This window comes from Microcaecilia unicolor, chromosome 4 (genome assembly GCF_901765095.1).
Source record: "Microcaecilia unicolor chromosome 4, aMicUni1.1, whole genome shotgun sequence".
Lineage (NCBI taxonomy): Eukaryota > Metazoa > Chordata > Amphibia > Gymnophiona > Siphonopidae > Microcaecilia > Microcaecilia unicolor.
This window is the reverse complement of record NC_044034.1, coordinates 141,446,406-141,463,894: the sequence shown is the minus strand read 5'-3', so window position 1 is coordinate 141,463,894 and position 17,489 is coordinate 141,446,406. Positions and strand designations below refer to the sequence as shown.

The 17,489-nt window shown below is 44.1% G+C and overlaps 1 protein-coding gene across 2 annotated transcripts in view; it reads left to right on the top strand.

Moving 5' to 3' along the window:
• Positions 1 to 17,489, top strand: part of DNAJC24 (DnaJ heat shock protein family (Hsp40) member C24) — a 116,490-nt gene that overhangs the window by 6,861 nt on the left and 92,140 nt on the right. Inside the window, exon 1 of one of the 2 annotated variants that reach the window (XM_030200681.1) lies at positions 308 to 322. The exons of the other annotated variant lie outside the window; for it this stretch is intronic. The gene's annotated coding sequence lies outside the window, so the exon portion shown is untranslated. Of the gene's footprint in view, positions 1 to 307; positions 323 to 17,489 lie in introns of those variants that run through there. 2 annotated transcript variants of the gene reach the window in all.

Below are 17,489 nucleotides of genomic sequence, written 5' to 3'. Positions count from 1 at the left end.
GGTGTGGTGTCCCTCCCCCGCTCCGCGGGGATGAGCTGGACGGATTCCCCTCCCCCACTTGTGTGGGGATGAGCTGGGTTAATTCCCCTCCCCCGTTTCGGCGGTGGTGAGCTGGGCAGAGTGTCCCTTCGTGGGTGTAATTCTCTAAGTGCTGAGTCCTGCGGATGGAGCTTTGATATCGACATACTGAGGAGTTTCCGGCAGCACATGACCACATATAGGGAGGCAAAAGTTTGCTCTCTATCTCCACCTGCTGGTAGATGGACACAACCCACCAGTCTATGGATTGATCAGCTATGATTAATGGAAAGAAAATTATCAGGTATGATTATACATAATTTTACCTTACGGGTTGCACTCGTCTAAAAGAAAAAAAGGAGTTGTTTGAGACCGATGAAAGAAATCGGGAACTAGCAGAAAACAAGGCTATTCGTATCCTAGGTTTTTTCTGTAAGGATCTCTCAGGTCTCTTTTTCTCCTTAAAAAAATTATTTTAAATATTGTCAAAGATTTAGATCTCATGACTATGAAACATGAGTTATTGATTGGTGTTTGTAAGTTTTCATAGTATAGCTTTAAGAAAGGCCCTGGCTCTGATTTATGGGGACTCGTGCTATGGCGTACCCGCAGCGGGACTGCAGTTCATCCCCCAGGACCCCCCCCCCCCCCCCCCAAAGAGGTAAAAAAAAAATTACCCTCTGATTACAGAATGGAATTACCTTTCATCCGTTAGAGTAGTAACACCAGGCTTCCCAAGGCAGATTACAACAGCAGTTAAGATGAACCCATCAAGAAACAGGATATCATCACTGAAATTTGGCCATGTATTACTGTATTCTATAGAACAGTATAGAAAAATGAGCACAAAATACAGAGAGTTTACTGCTATATCTACTAGCTACAATAATTTTATACTGTTTTAGTTATTTTCAATTTTTTTCATGATATATACATATTTTCTTTATTTTATTTATTACATTTGTACCCCACGCTTTCCCACACACAGCAGGTTCAATGCGGCTTACATAGTTAATAGAATTACAAAGTATGGTAAGGAGAATATTATAAATTGTAATAAACATAGTAATAGTAAGGTTTATGAATATGTGAATTGAACATGGAAAGGTAAACAGGGTATGATAGGCAAAAGGAAAGAGATTTGGAGGGTATGGTGTAGGGGGATGGAGAAGAGAAGACTGGGGTATGAGTATAAGGATTTTGGGAGACATGGTTTAAGGTATAATCATCTGGGAAGCTTTCAAATAAAAAAGCTGTTACAGAAAAAAAATCCACACATAGGCAAATGAGCATGTGCTATTGTTTTTATGTAGAAATATCTTTATTGTCATCATATGCAAAAATAAATGCATATAGCGCAGCACTGAAATCCACAGTACAGCATTACAAATGACAAAGCAAGCTCTGGAGCACGGAATATAATCCTCTGTCTCTTCACAGACTCTTCAAAAATTCCCCCCCGCCCCAGAAAGAATACAAAACCAAGGAGGTTTACTAAAACAATATAAACTTCACAAGTTTGCTATTGTTTTCAGTAGTGTCTGCGAATGTTTGGGGTCACTCATTATGGTAGCAAGCTATGTTCACTGGCTTCAGCCCACAGAATGGGCCAGGTTTTCACTAATAACAAAGGTGTGAATAATTGAAACTAAGCCTAATATAAGGTAGAGTATTCCACCAACAAGGTCTCAAAATTGAAAATGTTCTCTCCAGAGGGCATCTGTCAACCACAGCATTACCAGTAACTCCCCTCCTGCAGACTGTAACCATCTCTCAGGAATATAATGTTCTAATTTGTTTATCAAGAACTCTGGACCCATACCAGCAGCAGCTTAGCCAAAATTGTAACCTACATAATTACCTGTTTTTCACATTAATTTCAGTTAAGGCATTCTGTGAAAACAGGAAAGGGAATGGGACTTATATACCGCCTTTCTGTAGTTTTTCAACTACATTCAAAGCGGTTTCCATATTATATACAGGTACTTACTTATACGGTCTGTGCCGGGGCTGGTGGTTGGGCGGTGGGGATAGTGCTGGGCAGACTTATACGGTCTGTGCCAGAGCTGGTGGTGGGAGGCGGGGATAGTGCTGGGCAGACTTATAGGGTCTGTGCCAGAGCTGGTGGTTGGGAGGCGGGGTTGGTGGTTGGGAGGCGGGGATAGGGCTGGCCAGACTTATACGGTCTGTGCACTGAAGAGGACAGTACAAATAAAAAAGTAGCACATATGAATTTATCTTCTTGGGCAGACTGGATGGATCGTGCAAGTCTTTTTCTGCTATCATCTACTATGTTTTACTTATTTGTACTTGGAACAATGGAGGGTTAAGTGACTTACCCAGAGTCACAAGGAGCTGCAGTGGGAATCGAACCCAGTTCCCCAGGATTAGAGTCCGCTACACTAACCACAAGGCTACTCCTCTACTCCAGCCTTACTGGGTAGGTGAATATTACTTTGCAGGGAGGTTTGGGGCTTCTTTTTATCAAGCCGCGCAGCAATGCCAGCGGAGCCCATTCAGAGTGAATGGGCTTTGTTGTTGCCGCACCAGGAACTGCTAGTGTGGCTTGATAAAAGAGGCCTTTGAGTGTTGGACTTTAAGACAGATTAATTATTTCCTGTTATTTTTCAAGCAATTTTAATGTATTGTTAAAACGTCTTTTTCTGTTACAAGAATATAAGTGTTGGATTTACCTTGATAATTTCAGTAAATAAAAAGTAAAAAGAAAAGAGGAGGCCTTTGGTGACTTAAAGCTGGGGACAGAACAGAATTTGTAGGTTTATTGAAAAAAGCAAACAGTTATTAGCTTGTTTAAATAGTCTAGCATTCTTTTCTCTTAGTTTAAATGCAATAGAAAGAACTCGACAGCATGTATAAGATTCTTATAATGCCTACAGGTTCTGGAAGCCGCATTTAGACTCTTAGGTAGAAAGTTGAATCCAGAACATCCATTCTCCGCAGACAAGCAAGGGAAATACAGGCACACTTAATGGTGACGTTTACTGATGGAGCCATGTTGCTGGAGCTCTCCTCTAGCTAAGTAAGCCTTTTTGGCTTATTGGGCATGTGTGGGAGTTCCCATGCTTGGTGTAACTTCCCCTGCCTGCTTCAGTTTTTACTGTTCTCCATACTGGATAAGTTGCAGCTCTCCTCACTCCTTCACAAACTAAAAAACAAACAAACAAACAAAACCCCTTAAGCTTCTCAACCCCCCCCCCCCCAAAAACAACAACAACAGTTTGCTGTCCCCAGAGGACCCTCTGCCTCTCTAGTAGGAAGTCTCTGTGCACATTGCTGACTTCATCATGGCCACTGGGGCACCTGTCCATCCCTCCCCTAAGGCCCAGTTCAGGCACTGCTGGGGGAGATGAACCAGCATTATCCTGCCCCTCCATCCATCTTCCCCCAGGGTCAGTACTGGCACCACTGGGGGAGATGACTCAAGACTCCGACGCTTTAGGGACCTCCTTCACTCAGAGCCCAGATTCAGCACCGCTGGAGGAGGTGCAGCATCACTCCGGCTCTCTGCTTTCCATTACTGTAGAGCTAGAAAGTTGAAATCTAGAAACCTCAATTTCCAGACGTGCTCTTCATTCCACTTGCAGGACTCAAGAGGCAGTTCTGGAGTCTCAATATGTGGATGAGTTGATGGTGGAGGGAACAGGGATTTAGATTTGTTACAAACTGGGCAGCATTCTGGGGAAGGGAGAGCCTATTCCAAAAAGATGGGCAGCACCTTAACTGGGGTGTAAACAGATTGCTGGCGATAATGTTTAAAAATGAGGGAGAACAGATTTTAAACTAGAATCTGGGGGGAAAGCCAAAATTGGCTCAGGAGTGCATGTTTCAGAGTGAAATATCTTTGAAGGATACTATGAAAAGAGGGAAGTTAGGGTATCTCAATAGAGAGGCGGTAACAAAGACAAAAATAAGAGCTTGCCTTTAAAGGAGAGCAGATAGAGAGTAAACATAGCATATTATGCCTGTCGATTGCCAAACAGCTTGTAGATTAAAAAAAAAAAACACATTTTGAAATGTCTGTTTTCAAACACTAGAACCCTGAAAAATAAGTTGGGAGAGTTACAGTATATAGCACAAAATGGAGAGGTAGATCTCGGAGACCTTTTTGAAGGAGGATTACCAATGGAAAACTGATACTAGAGTAGAAATTATATCACAGTGACAGGGTAGATAAAATTGGAAGGGGTGCTTGTGCTATATGTTAAAGAGGGCACTGAGTCAAACAGAATAAAAATTCTGAGGGAAACAGATTGCAATGTGCAATCCTTTTGAATAGAAATTCCATGTGTGGAGGGAAAGAGAATACTGAAAGGGCTATACTAATGTCTGCCTGGCCAGACAGATGAGGAAATATTAACGAAAATTAGGGAAGTTAACACACTTGGCAAGACTATAATAATGGGTGATCTCAGTTATCCCAATATTGACTGGTTAAAGCTTTCACATCAGGAAATGCTAGGGAAATAAGGAGGTCTTTTACTAAGGTGCGCTAGTGTTTTTAGCTAGAATAAAAATCAGCTGGTGTAAAACGCTAAAATGCTCATAGGAATATAATGGGTGTCTCAGCATTTAGTCAGCTGATTTTTAGCATGAGCTAAAAACAGTAGCGCACCTTAATTAAAAAAAAAAACCCTAAGGTTCTTAGATGAAATAAATGACTTTCATGAAGCAGCTGGAAATAGTGATTATAAAATGGTGAAGTTTGAATTAATAACTGGAATGAAGACACTTAGGAAGTCTATTACATTAGCATTTAATTTTCAAAAGAGCAACTAAGATAAAGCTAAGAGAAACAGCTGCAAAGGTTAAGAGTTTAATTCAAGCATTGATCTTATTTAAAAAATAGTATCTTAGAAGCCCAGACGAGATGTATTCCACATATTAAGAAAGGGAGGAAGAAAGGCCAATGACAGTTGCTTTGGTTAAAAGGTGAGGTGAGAGAAGCTTTTAGAGCCAAAAGAACATATTTTGTAATAAGCCTTTGAGGGAGTCAGTTGGACCATTAGATCTTAAAGAAGTGAAAGGGGCACTGATGGAGGACAAGGCCATAGCATCAATTCTTTGCTTCAGTCTTTACTGAGGAAGACGTAAGGGAGTTACTCGTGCCAGACATGGTATTTAAGAGTGACAGTATGGAGGAACTAAACAAATCTCAGTGAACCTGACAGATCTAATAAGTCAGATCACAAGCTGAAGAGCAGTAAATCACCTGGACTGGATGGTATACACACTAGAGTATTGAAAGAACAACAGAATGAAACTGCAGATCTATTATTATTAATCTGTAATCTATTATTAAAATCATCCACATTACTTGAAGATAGGAACGTGCCAATGTAATGCCAGTTTTTTAAAAGGGTCCTGGAGTAATCTGGGAAAGTACAGACTGGTAAGTCTGATGTCAATGACGGGCAAAATGGTAGAAACTAGTATAAAGAACAAAATTACTGAACCACGTTCCTTCCTGTCTGAACACAGTACAAAAACCCTTATTCACATTCTCATCACCTCATGTTTAGACTATTGCAAATTGCTTTTCGCAGGTCTCCAACTAAACAAACTCTCCCCTTCAATTTGATTAAAATTTTGTTGAACAATTTATCTTCCATCAGTGTTGTTACACTCACATATCCCCTCTCTTCAAATAATTTCATTCGCTCCCTATCCATTTCTGTATACAATTCAAACTCCTCTTACTGACTTAGAGTGGAGGAGTAGCCTAGTGGTTAGTGCAGTGGACTTTGATCCTGGGGAACTGAGTTCAATTCCCACTGCAGCTCCTTGTGACTCTGGGCAAGTCACTTAACCCTCCATTGCCCCTGGTACAAAATAAGTACCTGAATATATGTAAACTGCTTTGAATGTAGTTGCAACAAAACCTCAGGCAGTATATCAAGTCCCATTTCCCTCCCCCCTACATTCTACTGTTCCTCAATATATCTCCTCTCTTCTCTCCATACAACCTTCCCTGGGAACTCCATTTATCAGGTAAGTCTCTCTTACCTGTAGCCTTCTCCTCCACTACCAACTCCAGACTCTGTTCTTTTTATCTTTATGCCTAGAAGAGACTTCCTGAGTTGATACATCATTCTCTGTATCTCTGTTTAATGTAGGCTAAAAGCCTACCTTTTTTGAGGCTTCTTGAAAAAAGGGATTATGCGACTGTAGCAACACTGGAGAAGATAACTCATGCAGCAGAATTAGAAAAGGGCAACCAGGATGATTTAAGGAGACAGAACAGCTCTCATATGAGGAAAGACTAAAGAGATTAGAGCTCTTCAGCTTGGAGATGAGACAATCGAGGGGAGATATGATAGAGGTCTATAAAATCCTGAATGGAATGAGTAAATATGAATTGATTGATTGTTTACAAAGACTAGGGAACACTCCATGAAGTTACTTAGTAGCAGATTTAAAACAAATAGGAGAAAATATTTTTTTCCGCTCAGTTCATAGTCAAAACTGGAATGTGTTACTAGAGGATATGGTAAAATCAGTTAGTGCAGTTGGTTTAAAAAAAGGTTTGTTCAAACTCCTGAAGGTAGAGCCATAAACTGTTATTAAGGTAGACCTGGGGGAAGTCACTGCTTATCCCTGGGGGTAGGTAGCATGGGATGTTGTCTCTTTTTGGGATTGTGCTAGGTGCTTTTGATCTGGCTTGGCTACTGTTATAATCAGGCAACTGAGCTAGATGGATCTTTAGTCTGTTTCAGTATGGCATGTCTTTTGTTCTCATGATGTAAGCTTGGGCAATACATGATCATACAGACATCAGTGATCCTGGCTGCCATATTTTGTAAGATTTCCAGTCTTCTTACAGTTCATAGGATTACAGTAATTCAACCTTGTAAGCATGAAAGCTTGCACAACAGTCATAAAACCACTTACTTGCTCCAAGCACATATATACATTTTGAAGGCCATCTCTCCCTTCCTCAAATGGACACAATATCAGTGTCGTCAGCAAAAAAAATTACAATGAAGACACCCAGTCTCCCGAATACCCTCACACAAAGGGAGAATAACATATTAAACAGGTATGGAGATAGTTAACCCACCTCAGCTCCCAACTGTTCTCCACTACTACCAGTTATGGTCAATGAACCGACCAAGAATAGAACCTCCAATACCAACTTTCAGTAGCTCACTCAACAGCAATTTATGACTGTGTCTAATGCAGCTGATAAGTCAATGATCAATGACACTTTATTCCTCCCCCCCCCTCCCGACATCTGTCCACTACAAACACAACATTTGTCTAAGAATTCCATCAGAACCCTAACTGATTGATAAGGATCCAACAGATTCTAATCATCCTTAAACATCCGAGAAACATTTTCCATACCTTGGTACAATCTATGGTAATAAGTCACCTGGACTACTGTAACACTCTGTACACTGGCTGCAAAGAACAGACTATTAAGAAACACCAAACAGACCAAAATACCGCAGCCAGACTCATATTTGGAAAGACCAAATACGAAAGTGCAAAACCCTTAAGAGAAAAACTTCACTGGCTACCACTCAAGGAACGCATCGAATTCAAGATATGCACGACCATATACAAGATCATTCACGCAGATGCCCCACTTTATATGTTAAACCTAGTGGACCTACCGCCCAGAAACGCCAAGAGATCAGCCCACAAATTCCTCAATCTGAACTTCCCCAGTTGTAAAGGACTTAAATATAAGCAGGCATACGCCGCTACCTTCTCTTACAGAAGTACAGCTATGGAATACGCTACCCCCAGCCCTAAAAACTATGGACAATCTAAGCAACTTTCGCAAATCTTTGAAGACACATCTCTTCAATAGAGCCTACAAATAGAATCCTTAAAGATACAAATCACCACACAACCCACCCAATCATATAAATACACCTCCTACACTATCCTATCTAACACCCCCTACTCTATCTTTTAATATCTTCGGCTTACCACCGAATGTATCTAAGATCCTCTCATGACTATGTCATAACAACACTCTGTAAGCCACATTGAGCCTGCAAATAGGTGGGAAAATGTGGGGTACAAATGCAATAAATAAAATAAAATAAACTCGAATAACTGACAATCAACCATTTTTTTTCAATGATCGTACCCAAAATAGGGGAGGTTAGAAACAGGATAGTTCTCGAAACACTTCCTATTAGAGTTTTGCTTTTTCAAAAAAAGTCTTATGAGTCAGTTTAATTTATCCAGCAAAAGACTGGCTCTCTCATTCACCAATCTGTCCTCTTGCTCCTGTATACCTTCCTCTTCCTGGACTCCCCCTAACTAACCAAGATGGACAGGGATCTTCCACATTGCTGGTGTGTTGAATATCAGCCACCACTCAAATAACTTGGAAAGAATCTCAAATAACTTGCTCCATTCATTCTGCAGTCACAGATTCAAAATTCTTCAGTACCAGTACCCAGTATGTACATCCTTCCAGATAGATATCTTACCCTTAAAACCCTTAGCTACTCCCACACTATTCTTGATTCCATTCATTTGTATGCTTGTGTATGCAAAGTTGCTTGTTTCTCAAAACCAAAAGATCTGTTTTGCCTCTTTTATGGCAATCTTATTATTCAGTAGCTGCCAGACACTGTGAAATAACAAATATGCTGCTCAAACTATGTAGCAAACAGAAAATGACAGAAGATTTGCAACATTTCCAGTTGGGGCTGGTAGCAGCAGTTATCATTGGATGTAGTGGGGAAGCAGAAGGCCCAGTTATGGGGATTTCAAGAACTTGACTTTCAGGATCTCTGGTGTCTCCAGCTTGCTGGCACAGATAGCTTCTAAGGAAAGCACAGACTTGCTGTCTACAGTATGCCAAATTTTTGGTGACACATCTCCCAACTCCTGGGGACACAGCTGTTGAGAATTGCTGCTCTAGTATTTCCTTTCACCTTCCTCCTATGATCCTGTGATAGCGTGGATGGAGGCCAGGCATGGAGATTCAACACACATAGCCACACAGAAGGTTGCAAGAAAGACAAAGCACTAGAAATGGAGAAAGTACCTGTATATAATGTAAACTGCTTTGGTTGTACCACAGAAAAGCAGTATATCAAATCCATGACACTTTATCCTTTTAACGGAAAGTAAAACCTGTTTTCCTTCACAGGCAAAAATAACTTGAAGAGCAAAGTCTCTTGGAACTTCAAAACATAATCTTCCTGCAGCCTGCCCTGACAGGCTCCACAGTCTGTGTGCATTAGTCTCCACAGGTAACTGAAAGCAGGCCTAGTACTTACCAGGTCTCAAGGACTAGTGATTTTCAAGTTTCCAAGTAAAACCTAGCCTACAAAAATGCCCTCTTTAACCTCTTCCTAGACAGGGGATCTAGAGCAGCACTTCTCAAACTGTGAGTCGCAACATCAAACGGAGTCATGCATGCTGCCAGTGGCGTATGCACCCCCTATCTGACCTGTCCCTGCCCACACCTTAAAATCCTGTCTTCATTTCTGCAGTCTTCATCCGGACAGCGGCAGCGGCACTCTCAGGCTGCCCATGGCCTGCACTGGAACTTCCTGAACGGTCCCACCACGCTGCCCAGGTAAAGACTGCAGCACTGCAGACAGGAGTTTATGGTACCGGGGGGGGGGGGGGGGGGGGGGGGGAACGGGACACACCGCCTGTAAAACGTTTCTGGCTACGGCCTTGCACGCTGCGTCTTGATCTAGGGGGTTATATGTAGGTATCTTTTTATGATGCACCACGGTGGGGTTATAGACTGAAAATGATTAGGAAGCACTGAACTAGAGAGTGCCCTCTTCTCCCTACAACAAACTGTCTCTTGGGTTTTTGCAGCCCAAATGCTTGACCCAGTTTTTTTTTTTTAGCATTAAATCTTAGCTGCCAAATTCTAGACCATTTTTCAAGTTTCACTTAATCTCTTTTCATATTATCTACATTTTCCAGGGTGTCTACAGCCGTTCTGCAATAATGCTTATAAAAATGTTTAAAAGAGCCAGACTGACAACAAGTAACTCCCTTATTAGAGTGGATGCCATTTACCACTACTCTTTGTTGCCAAACATTCAACCAGTTTCTAATCCAGGCAATTATTTTAGGACCTATACCAAAGGCACTAAAGTGATTGAGAGGGTTAGAAACTGGTTAAGTGGGAGGTGACGAAGGGCAGTAGTAAAAGGCACTCACTCTGAGGATAAGTGATACGCCACAGAGATCAGTCCTTCCTCTGCTTCTTTTTAACCTTTACATTTGTCTTGTTTTCAGCTGCAGCTGACATTTTTGGAAAGTTGGTATGGTTTTTCAGTTGAGTTGATTGGTGGTATTTATACAGTAGAGTTCAGTAGCCAGCATAACGATTGAATGTCCCACTCTGTCATGCAGTGGCTTGTGAGTAATGCTCTTTACTTCCCTAATGTTTTGTTGGATGTAGTACAGTGCTTTCTTTATTTTTGCATAGCATGTGCCCTGGAGCTGTATACAAGTGTCACATAAATATTGTAGACTCTGAGATGCTGAAGAGGTTAAAAAAATATTTTCATTGATATTTCCTGTTTGAAAGCAGAATGTTTTAGTCATTTGAAATCTTAAATTATAAAAAGGCCTTTTGTTTTGCGTTTATATAGGAAAATAACGTTAACAAATGCTGCCAAAAGTGCCATATTTTATTTATTTATTTATCTCATTTGTAACCCACAGTTTCCCAACAGTGTCAGGCTCAATGTGGCTTACAACGGACCACAGAGGCAGACGCCAATGCAGTAAAATGAAGCTAATACAGCAGAATAACCTACAAGAGATATTGGGGAAGAGTAGGAATGGACGGAAGGATTAGGGAAACCTGGAGGGAAGGGGAATGTGTCCAAAATGTCTCTAGATCGATGCGCTTCCAACAGTGGAGACACATGCAGAGGCAGTGGGATAAGCACTTCCAAATAACATGGTCTTTAGAGATTTCCTGAAAGTTAGATGGTTGGTGATGGTTTTAATGGTCTTTGGCAAAGAGTTCCAAAGCTGAGTGCTGATGAAAGAGAAGGAGGTAGCATACGTGAACATACATTCTTGCTATAATGTGTGTGTTCTTCAAAAGGATGTTTGCCCGTCCTTGCTCCATTAAATGTTTAGAGTAATCCACTGTATGATAAACTTAGAAACTACAATAAGCTTCTGTTAGAGATGTAGCCATGGATATAATCGCTGTTCATGTCTCCCTCTTCTTTGAAAATATAAGAAAGTATAGGTATTTTAAGGAACTACTTCTAAGTACCGCATTCCTTAGCGTCAGCAGCAGATGATTCCAGAAACCTGTGGGTTGTGTTCGTCTGCCAGCAGGTGGAGATAGAGAGTACAAACTTGTACAATGTGAAGTAGCACGTCCTGGTTCCTGGCTAGTCAGTATCTCCAGCAGGCGAACGGATGAGTCCTCAGGCTCCTGGCTTCATTGGACTCCTGTTCTGGCTTTGCTGATTCAGTGGAGCTGGGGGTAACTGGCTGTGCGGTGCCAGCTTTGGGGGTACACCTAGTCACCCTAGGTCCCTACCCCACCCCTTATCCCTCTCTTTTGGCTTCCCGCCATCTCCTTCCTCACAGACTGCTTCATTTGAAAAAAAAAAAAAGCGTTTTTTTGTTGACAACAAGAAACAGTGCAGCTTAAAAAAAAAATCTTCTGACCCGGAGATATTTTGTGGACCGGAGTGCTAAGTTTGCAGCCTCCATTGTTGGGTCTGGCACATTATGCTAAGGGGCAGTAAGAGGAGAGCCTTGCCGTGCAGCCCTGCTTTTCTCTTGGGCTGCTGACTCAGCTGACTTCCTGCTTTGGTGAGTGTTCTGATTTCTTCTTTCTATCCTTATGACTTCTGAGCTTGTAAAACGCTGCGGGAAGCGACGAGCAGCGTTGGGACTCTGTTCAGTGGGGTGTGTGGGCGCAGATTCGCTTGAGGGAAGTGGCGGTGATATTGACATAGGACTTCCCCGTGTGCGGGAAGTGCACCAGACTCTTCCTGATGGGCCTACCGCCTCTCTTTCTCCTACTGCTGTTTTTCCCGTGGCCGCTGCACCTCCTCTGCAACTTTTGAGGCAGCTATTCTGTGCCCGCAGTTCCAGGTAGCGCTGAAGAGCCGTTAGGGGTTTTCTCCGTGGGGGGGGGGGGGGGGGGAGGGGTCAGATTATTCCTTTTTACCCGACTTCATTTTGCTGCTTCATAGGGCATATTTAATGAAGAGATACGTGACTGGGATTTCTTTTCTCCGTTCTGGGACTGTGCAGGATCCAGTTGTAGACCACGTGGTGCCTTCTTCCAAGTGGGGGTGCTGGAGATCCGAGTCGGGATGATTTAGAAGCCCCTGCTTCCCCGGGACCCTCTGAGCTGGGCGGGGTTTCTATTTCTCTGGCTGTCTCGGGGCTGGTAGATCTGGAAGACAGGGAGTAGCAGCTTGAGGCTGATGACCCTATGACTGTGAGGGTCTTTTATAAGGAAGAATTACCTTCCTTTATCACCTTTATCACCAGAGTGCTCGAGACCTTGTTTTGCAGGATACGCTTTCTGCAGCTGTCGCAGTCTCAGGCTCTCGGACACTGGAGCTACGTGAACTCTTGGACCACTGCCGACAAGCAGCAGCAGTAGGCAAGACCCCCAACCAGGACTGGGTAACAAGCAAGGCAGGAGAAGCTGTAGACTGGCAAAGCTGGAACAACCGAACTGGAACCACAGGTCTGGAACTACAGCGGTAGGCAAGCAGGGAATAAGCAGGACAGAGAAGCTGGTCTTCACCTGTGCTTGACCACCATTCCCTAGGGGTTAAGCCCCAGGTGCAGGCGGCCAGCAGGACTTACTGGACTGAGCCTGCAGACAGACTGGACAAACAGGATTCTCACACCGAACACAGGACTCTAAACAAGCTTGACTAAAACAGGGTTCTGGACTTCTGGATTCAGGAGACTCAGACAGGGTATCGGAAACAAGCTTGACTGAAACAGGGTTCAGGATTAGGGTACTCAGACAGGAGGGAAAGGAAGCCAAAAGCAGACAGGGTTGGAATCAAGACAGAGGTGCCCACAGGCACCCAGACAAGAACAAGGCTGCAGTGCTAAGCACAAAGGATTCAGGGTTCTCAGACAGGAGTGAAAGAAAGCCAAAAGTAGACAGGGTTGGAATCAAAACAGAGGTGCCCACAGGCACGCAGACATGACAAGGCTGAAGTGCAAGTAGCTGACCAACACAGACAGAGAGCAGAGCAATGGCTGAAGCTCCAGTAGCTGACAAACACAGACAGAGAACAGAACTCTAGACAAGAGCAAACAGAAGTTCCACAGGCACAACAACTAGAAGCAAGGCAGAAATGCAAACTGCATTCAAACTAACCTCGACCTTTGGAGATGCAAAGGCCCTGAATGCAAGTACACCACTTCCTTATAAAGACTCTCACTGATGATGTCACCTACTGCAGGACAGGAGCAGGGAACATACACCAAAGAGAGGCTTGGAGCACACAGGAGAGACAGACAGGAGCCATCTTGGAAGCTGGACAGACAGGAGCCATCTTGGAAGCTGAACATCGGGAAATAAGGTGAGTAAAAGAGGAGTCATGACCACAGTCGTGACAGCAGCTAACCTCCTTTCCTGTGCATGAAGCCATTCAGGAACTCATTTCGAATCAGTGGCTACACCTGATGTGGGTCTCAGGGTTGCCAAAGCGATGTCATGCCTTTACCCTTTAGAGCAGGATGAGCTTGATCACCTGCGTTTGCCCTTGTGGCTGTGTGCGCTACTCTGCAACAGCTACTACACATGGGAACAATGGTAACCATGCGGACTCGGATGTTACTCCATTTATTTCATAGTTCCGTGGAAGGGAGTTTCCTTTCATTCAATTCTGGATCTCCGCATCAACCAGTCCCTCCATGTTCGTCACTTTCGCATGGCGACCATCCGCTCCATCATTGCGGCAGTTTAGCTGAGGGAGTTTCTCACTGCCCTCAATCACAGAGAGGCTTACCTCCATATCCCGATCTAGGAGCCTCATCAGCGATTTCTGTGCTTTGCAGTCTTGGGCCAGCATTTTCAGTTCTGGGCCTTGCCCATCAACTTGGCCACAGCTCCGTGCACCTTTTCTAAGGTGATAGTAGTTGGTAGTGGTGGTGGCGGCGGCATTGAGGCGCAAGGGGATTCAAGTTCACCCCTACTTGGACGACTGATTGATTCGGGCATCCTCTGCTCAGGACAGGAGCAGGTCTGCTTGGCACAGGTCATGGCACTGCTCCAATCCTTGGGCTGGGTGATCAACATGGACAAAAGTCAGCTGGTACCCATGCAGTCCCTGGAGTATTTGGGGGTGCTTTTCCACATGGCCTGAGGCCAGATGTTCTTTACAGAGCAGAGGTGCCTCAAGCTCCAGGAGATTCATCTGCACAGAGCAAACCAGACTCCACAGGTTTGGGCTTATGTCCAGGTTCTGGGGTCGATGGCAGCGACTTTGGAGGTGGTACCATGGGCGAGGGCGCACATGAGACCTTTACAGTAGTCCCTGTTAAGTCACTGGCCTCTCATTTTGGAGGACTACGAGATGCGCCTACCGTGGCAGCCCTTGGTGCGTCTGTCTGCAGTGGTGGTTGCAGGCGGATATTTTGAGACAGGGTGTTTCTCTAGTGACACTGGCCTGGACAGTAGTGATTACTGATGCCAGCCTCTCAGGGTGGGGGGCTCACTGCCTTTCCCATTACCGACAGGGCTGTTAGTCCAAGGAGGAAGCCTTGTGGCCCATCAACCTCTTGGAACTCCGGACAGTATGCGTGGTGTTACTGGCGTTCCAAACCCCCCTTCTGGGGAAACTGTTGCAAGTTCTCTCCGACAACGTGACAACAGTTGCTTATATCAATCGTCAAGGGGGAGCTTGGCAGTTGGCTTGGGAGGCGGAGACTCTTCCTTCGCTGGGCCGAGATTCATCTCCTGCAGCTTTCAATGGATCTTTTTCAATCGGACAACTCTAGATCCCAGTGAGTGGACACTGTTCCCAAGACTGGTCCAGCAGATTGTTCAGCATTGGGTGATCCCAGCGATGGACTTGATGGCGACTGCCGACAATGCCAAGGGTGTTCGTTTCTTCAGCAGATGACAAGAGCACAGTTCGGATGGCCTCAATGCTGTTCTTCAGTTTTGGCCAGACAATGTCCTTATGTAAGTCTTTCCGCCCTAGCTGTTGATCGGCAGGTTACTTTGGTGGGTTCAGGCTCATCCGGGTCATGTGATTCTGGTAGCTCTAGATGGGCCTTCCCGTCCGTGGTATGTGGATTGATTTGTTTGTTGGTGGACAGCCCATTACATCTTCCTCAGATTCCAGATCTGCTTCTTCAGGTCCCAGTTCAGATGCTAGAGCCCTCCCACTTTGGTCTTACAGCCTGGCTCATGAACGGGCGAAGTTGAGGAGGAAGGGTTGAAAAATAATGTCCCTATCCTACCTCCTAAAAATGAAGGTAGGACTGCTACAGCATTGAGATCCTCTCTTTTCTGAAAAATCTTTCTGCTGCTGTATTTTAAAAATAATTTTTTAGTGAATATAGGGGCCCTTTTACTAAAGTTAATGTGTGCTAATGGCCATGGCCATGTGGCACTTAGCACATGCGAAGCTTTGGTAAAACAGCCATTTAGTGCTCAGGGAAGGGGCTGGATTAATAGCACAGAAAACCAAAATTCTCTGGTTAAGCACAAAACAGATGCAGCCTTTAAACTTTGTCCTGAACTCCAGCACAGTACAAGCTTCCCGCAAACACACACAGCAACACACTATAGGCACTACTAGAGACAGGTAGTCACTCAGATAGCAATTACAGTGGACATGTTTGGCTAGGGATATGAGAGTACGTAAAGTGGCTATGGGGTCCTAGCTAGGAAACATACAAACTTTATATAGTGAGCACAAAATACTGATGATTTCACATACACAAATATATATTGTGTGTGTGTGTGTGAGTGAGATTATACAACTTCAATCTTATCCTGAGAAGAAATTACCTACTTAGCAGCTAGGTTAGGCTAATGACCATGTGGCTGTGCAATATACCTGTTCTTTACAGGCAAAGACCACAAACTGGCTAACCCTGAACCATAAAAGAATAACCCTTTCTCTCACACTTGTGGTCCGCAGCTTCAGCGTACAGATGGTGATGTATTGGCTCCTATTCAGGACTCTAGCAAAATTCCCTGTGTGCCCTCTGACAGTATCAGGTACAGTCCCATGTCCTTGCTCTAGATAGCAGCTGGATACTCAGTCTTTGGGAAGCCGCAAAACTGCTTGAGAATCCTTCCTTGTGCTGCACTGAGCACAGAGAGATACAGTTCACAGGTGTTTGGGCAATTCAGTCCCACTCCTCAGAGAGAGATGCATACACCATCAGATCTTCTACTCTTCTCTCTTTTGCTAGCCAAAATCTCTCCCTCCGTCCTGGGTCAGCACTGTCCTCCGGGTCCCCAGGTGACAATTGTGGACCTATCAGGAACCGTTTGCTTATGCCACAGATTACATACAGTATACAATGAGGGGCCTTGAGCTTCCAAAATGACCACCTTATCAGTTGTAGTCTCGCCACCAAGGTAAACAACTTGCATGACCTCATCCTCATTCATATGTTACACTGCATACATTTACTTTACCTGAGATTTATATTCTGCTCACACCTGTAGAGGTTCGGAGTGGATTACTTTGTAAGAGGTCAGTTACAGCAACTCCTTCACAGTTCAAACAAGATACTGGAGACTCTGTGTCTGTGAAGCTCTGTCCTCCGCAGCTTCCCAGGAGATAAAGCGGAGAGCAAATTCAAGTAAACACCATGTCCTTGAAGTCTGCTAGCACAGCCATGGCAGGAAGAAATGCTGAATCCATGATGTTTCAGAAAAGATAGTTCATGGCCTAACAAAAGGTGAGATCCAGGGAACTACCCCTACAACACTGTCCCACCAGAGAATATAATTTTTCTTCAGGGGGACCATCAACAAGAGAGAGTAATTTAGATCATCCAATTTCTTTTCAGCTTTCTTTCAGGGTCAACATTATGATGTTTATAAAGCGTTTTCAGTACCTAAACCATGATTTCCATGTGTAGAAGGGCTTTTATGAATTTATACATAAGTACATAAGTATTGCCATACTGGGACAGACCGAAGGTCCAGCCAGTGGTGTACCAAGGGCGGGGCAGTCCGCCCCTGGTGCACGCCGCTGGAGGGGTACAGAGAGTAGCCGCGCACCTGTCGGCTCCGCTGTGTTATGATTGGGGTCTGAACCCCTCTCAAACTTACCTCTTTCCTGGGGGTCAGCTTCTTAGCTGGCTTCTGTTTCTTTTCTCTGTCCTTTCTGAGCTGGCTCTGTCTCTCTGTGCTGGCAGCTTCCAGCAGCATGGGGTTAATTGTTTTACTTTACTACAGCTGTGTGTTGCCTGAGTTGCTATACCTCTCTTTGGGTGTACTGGCTTCAAGTGTTTCACGGTTTTGCATT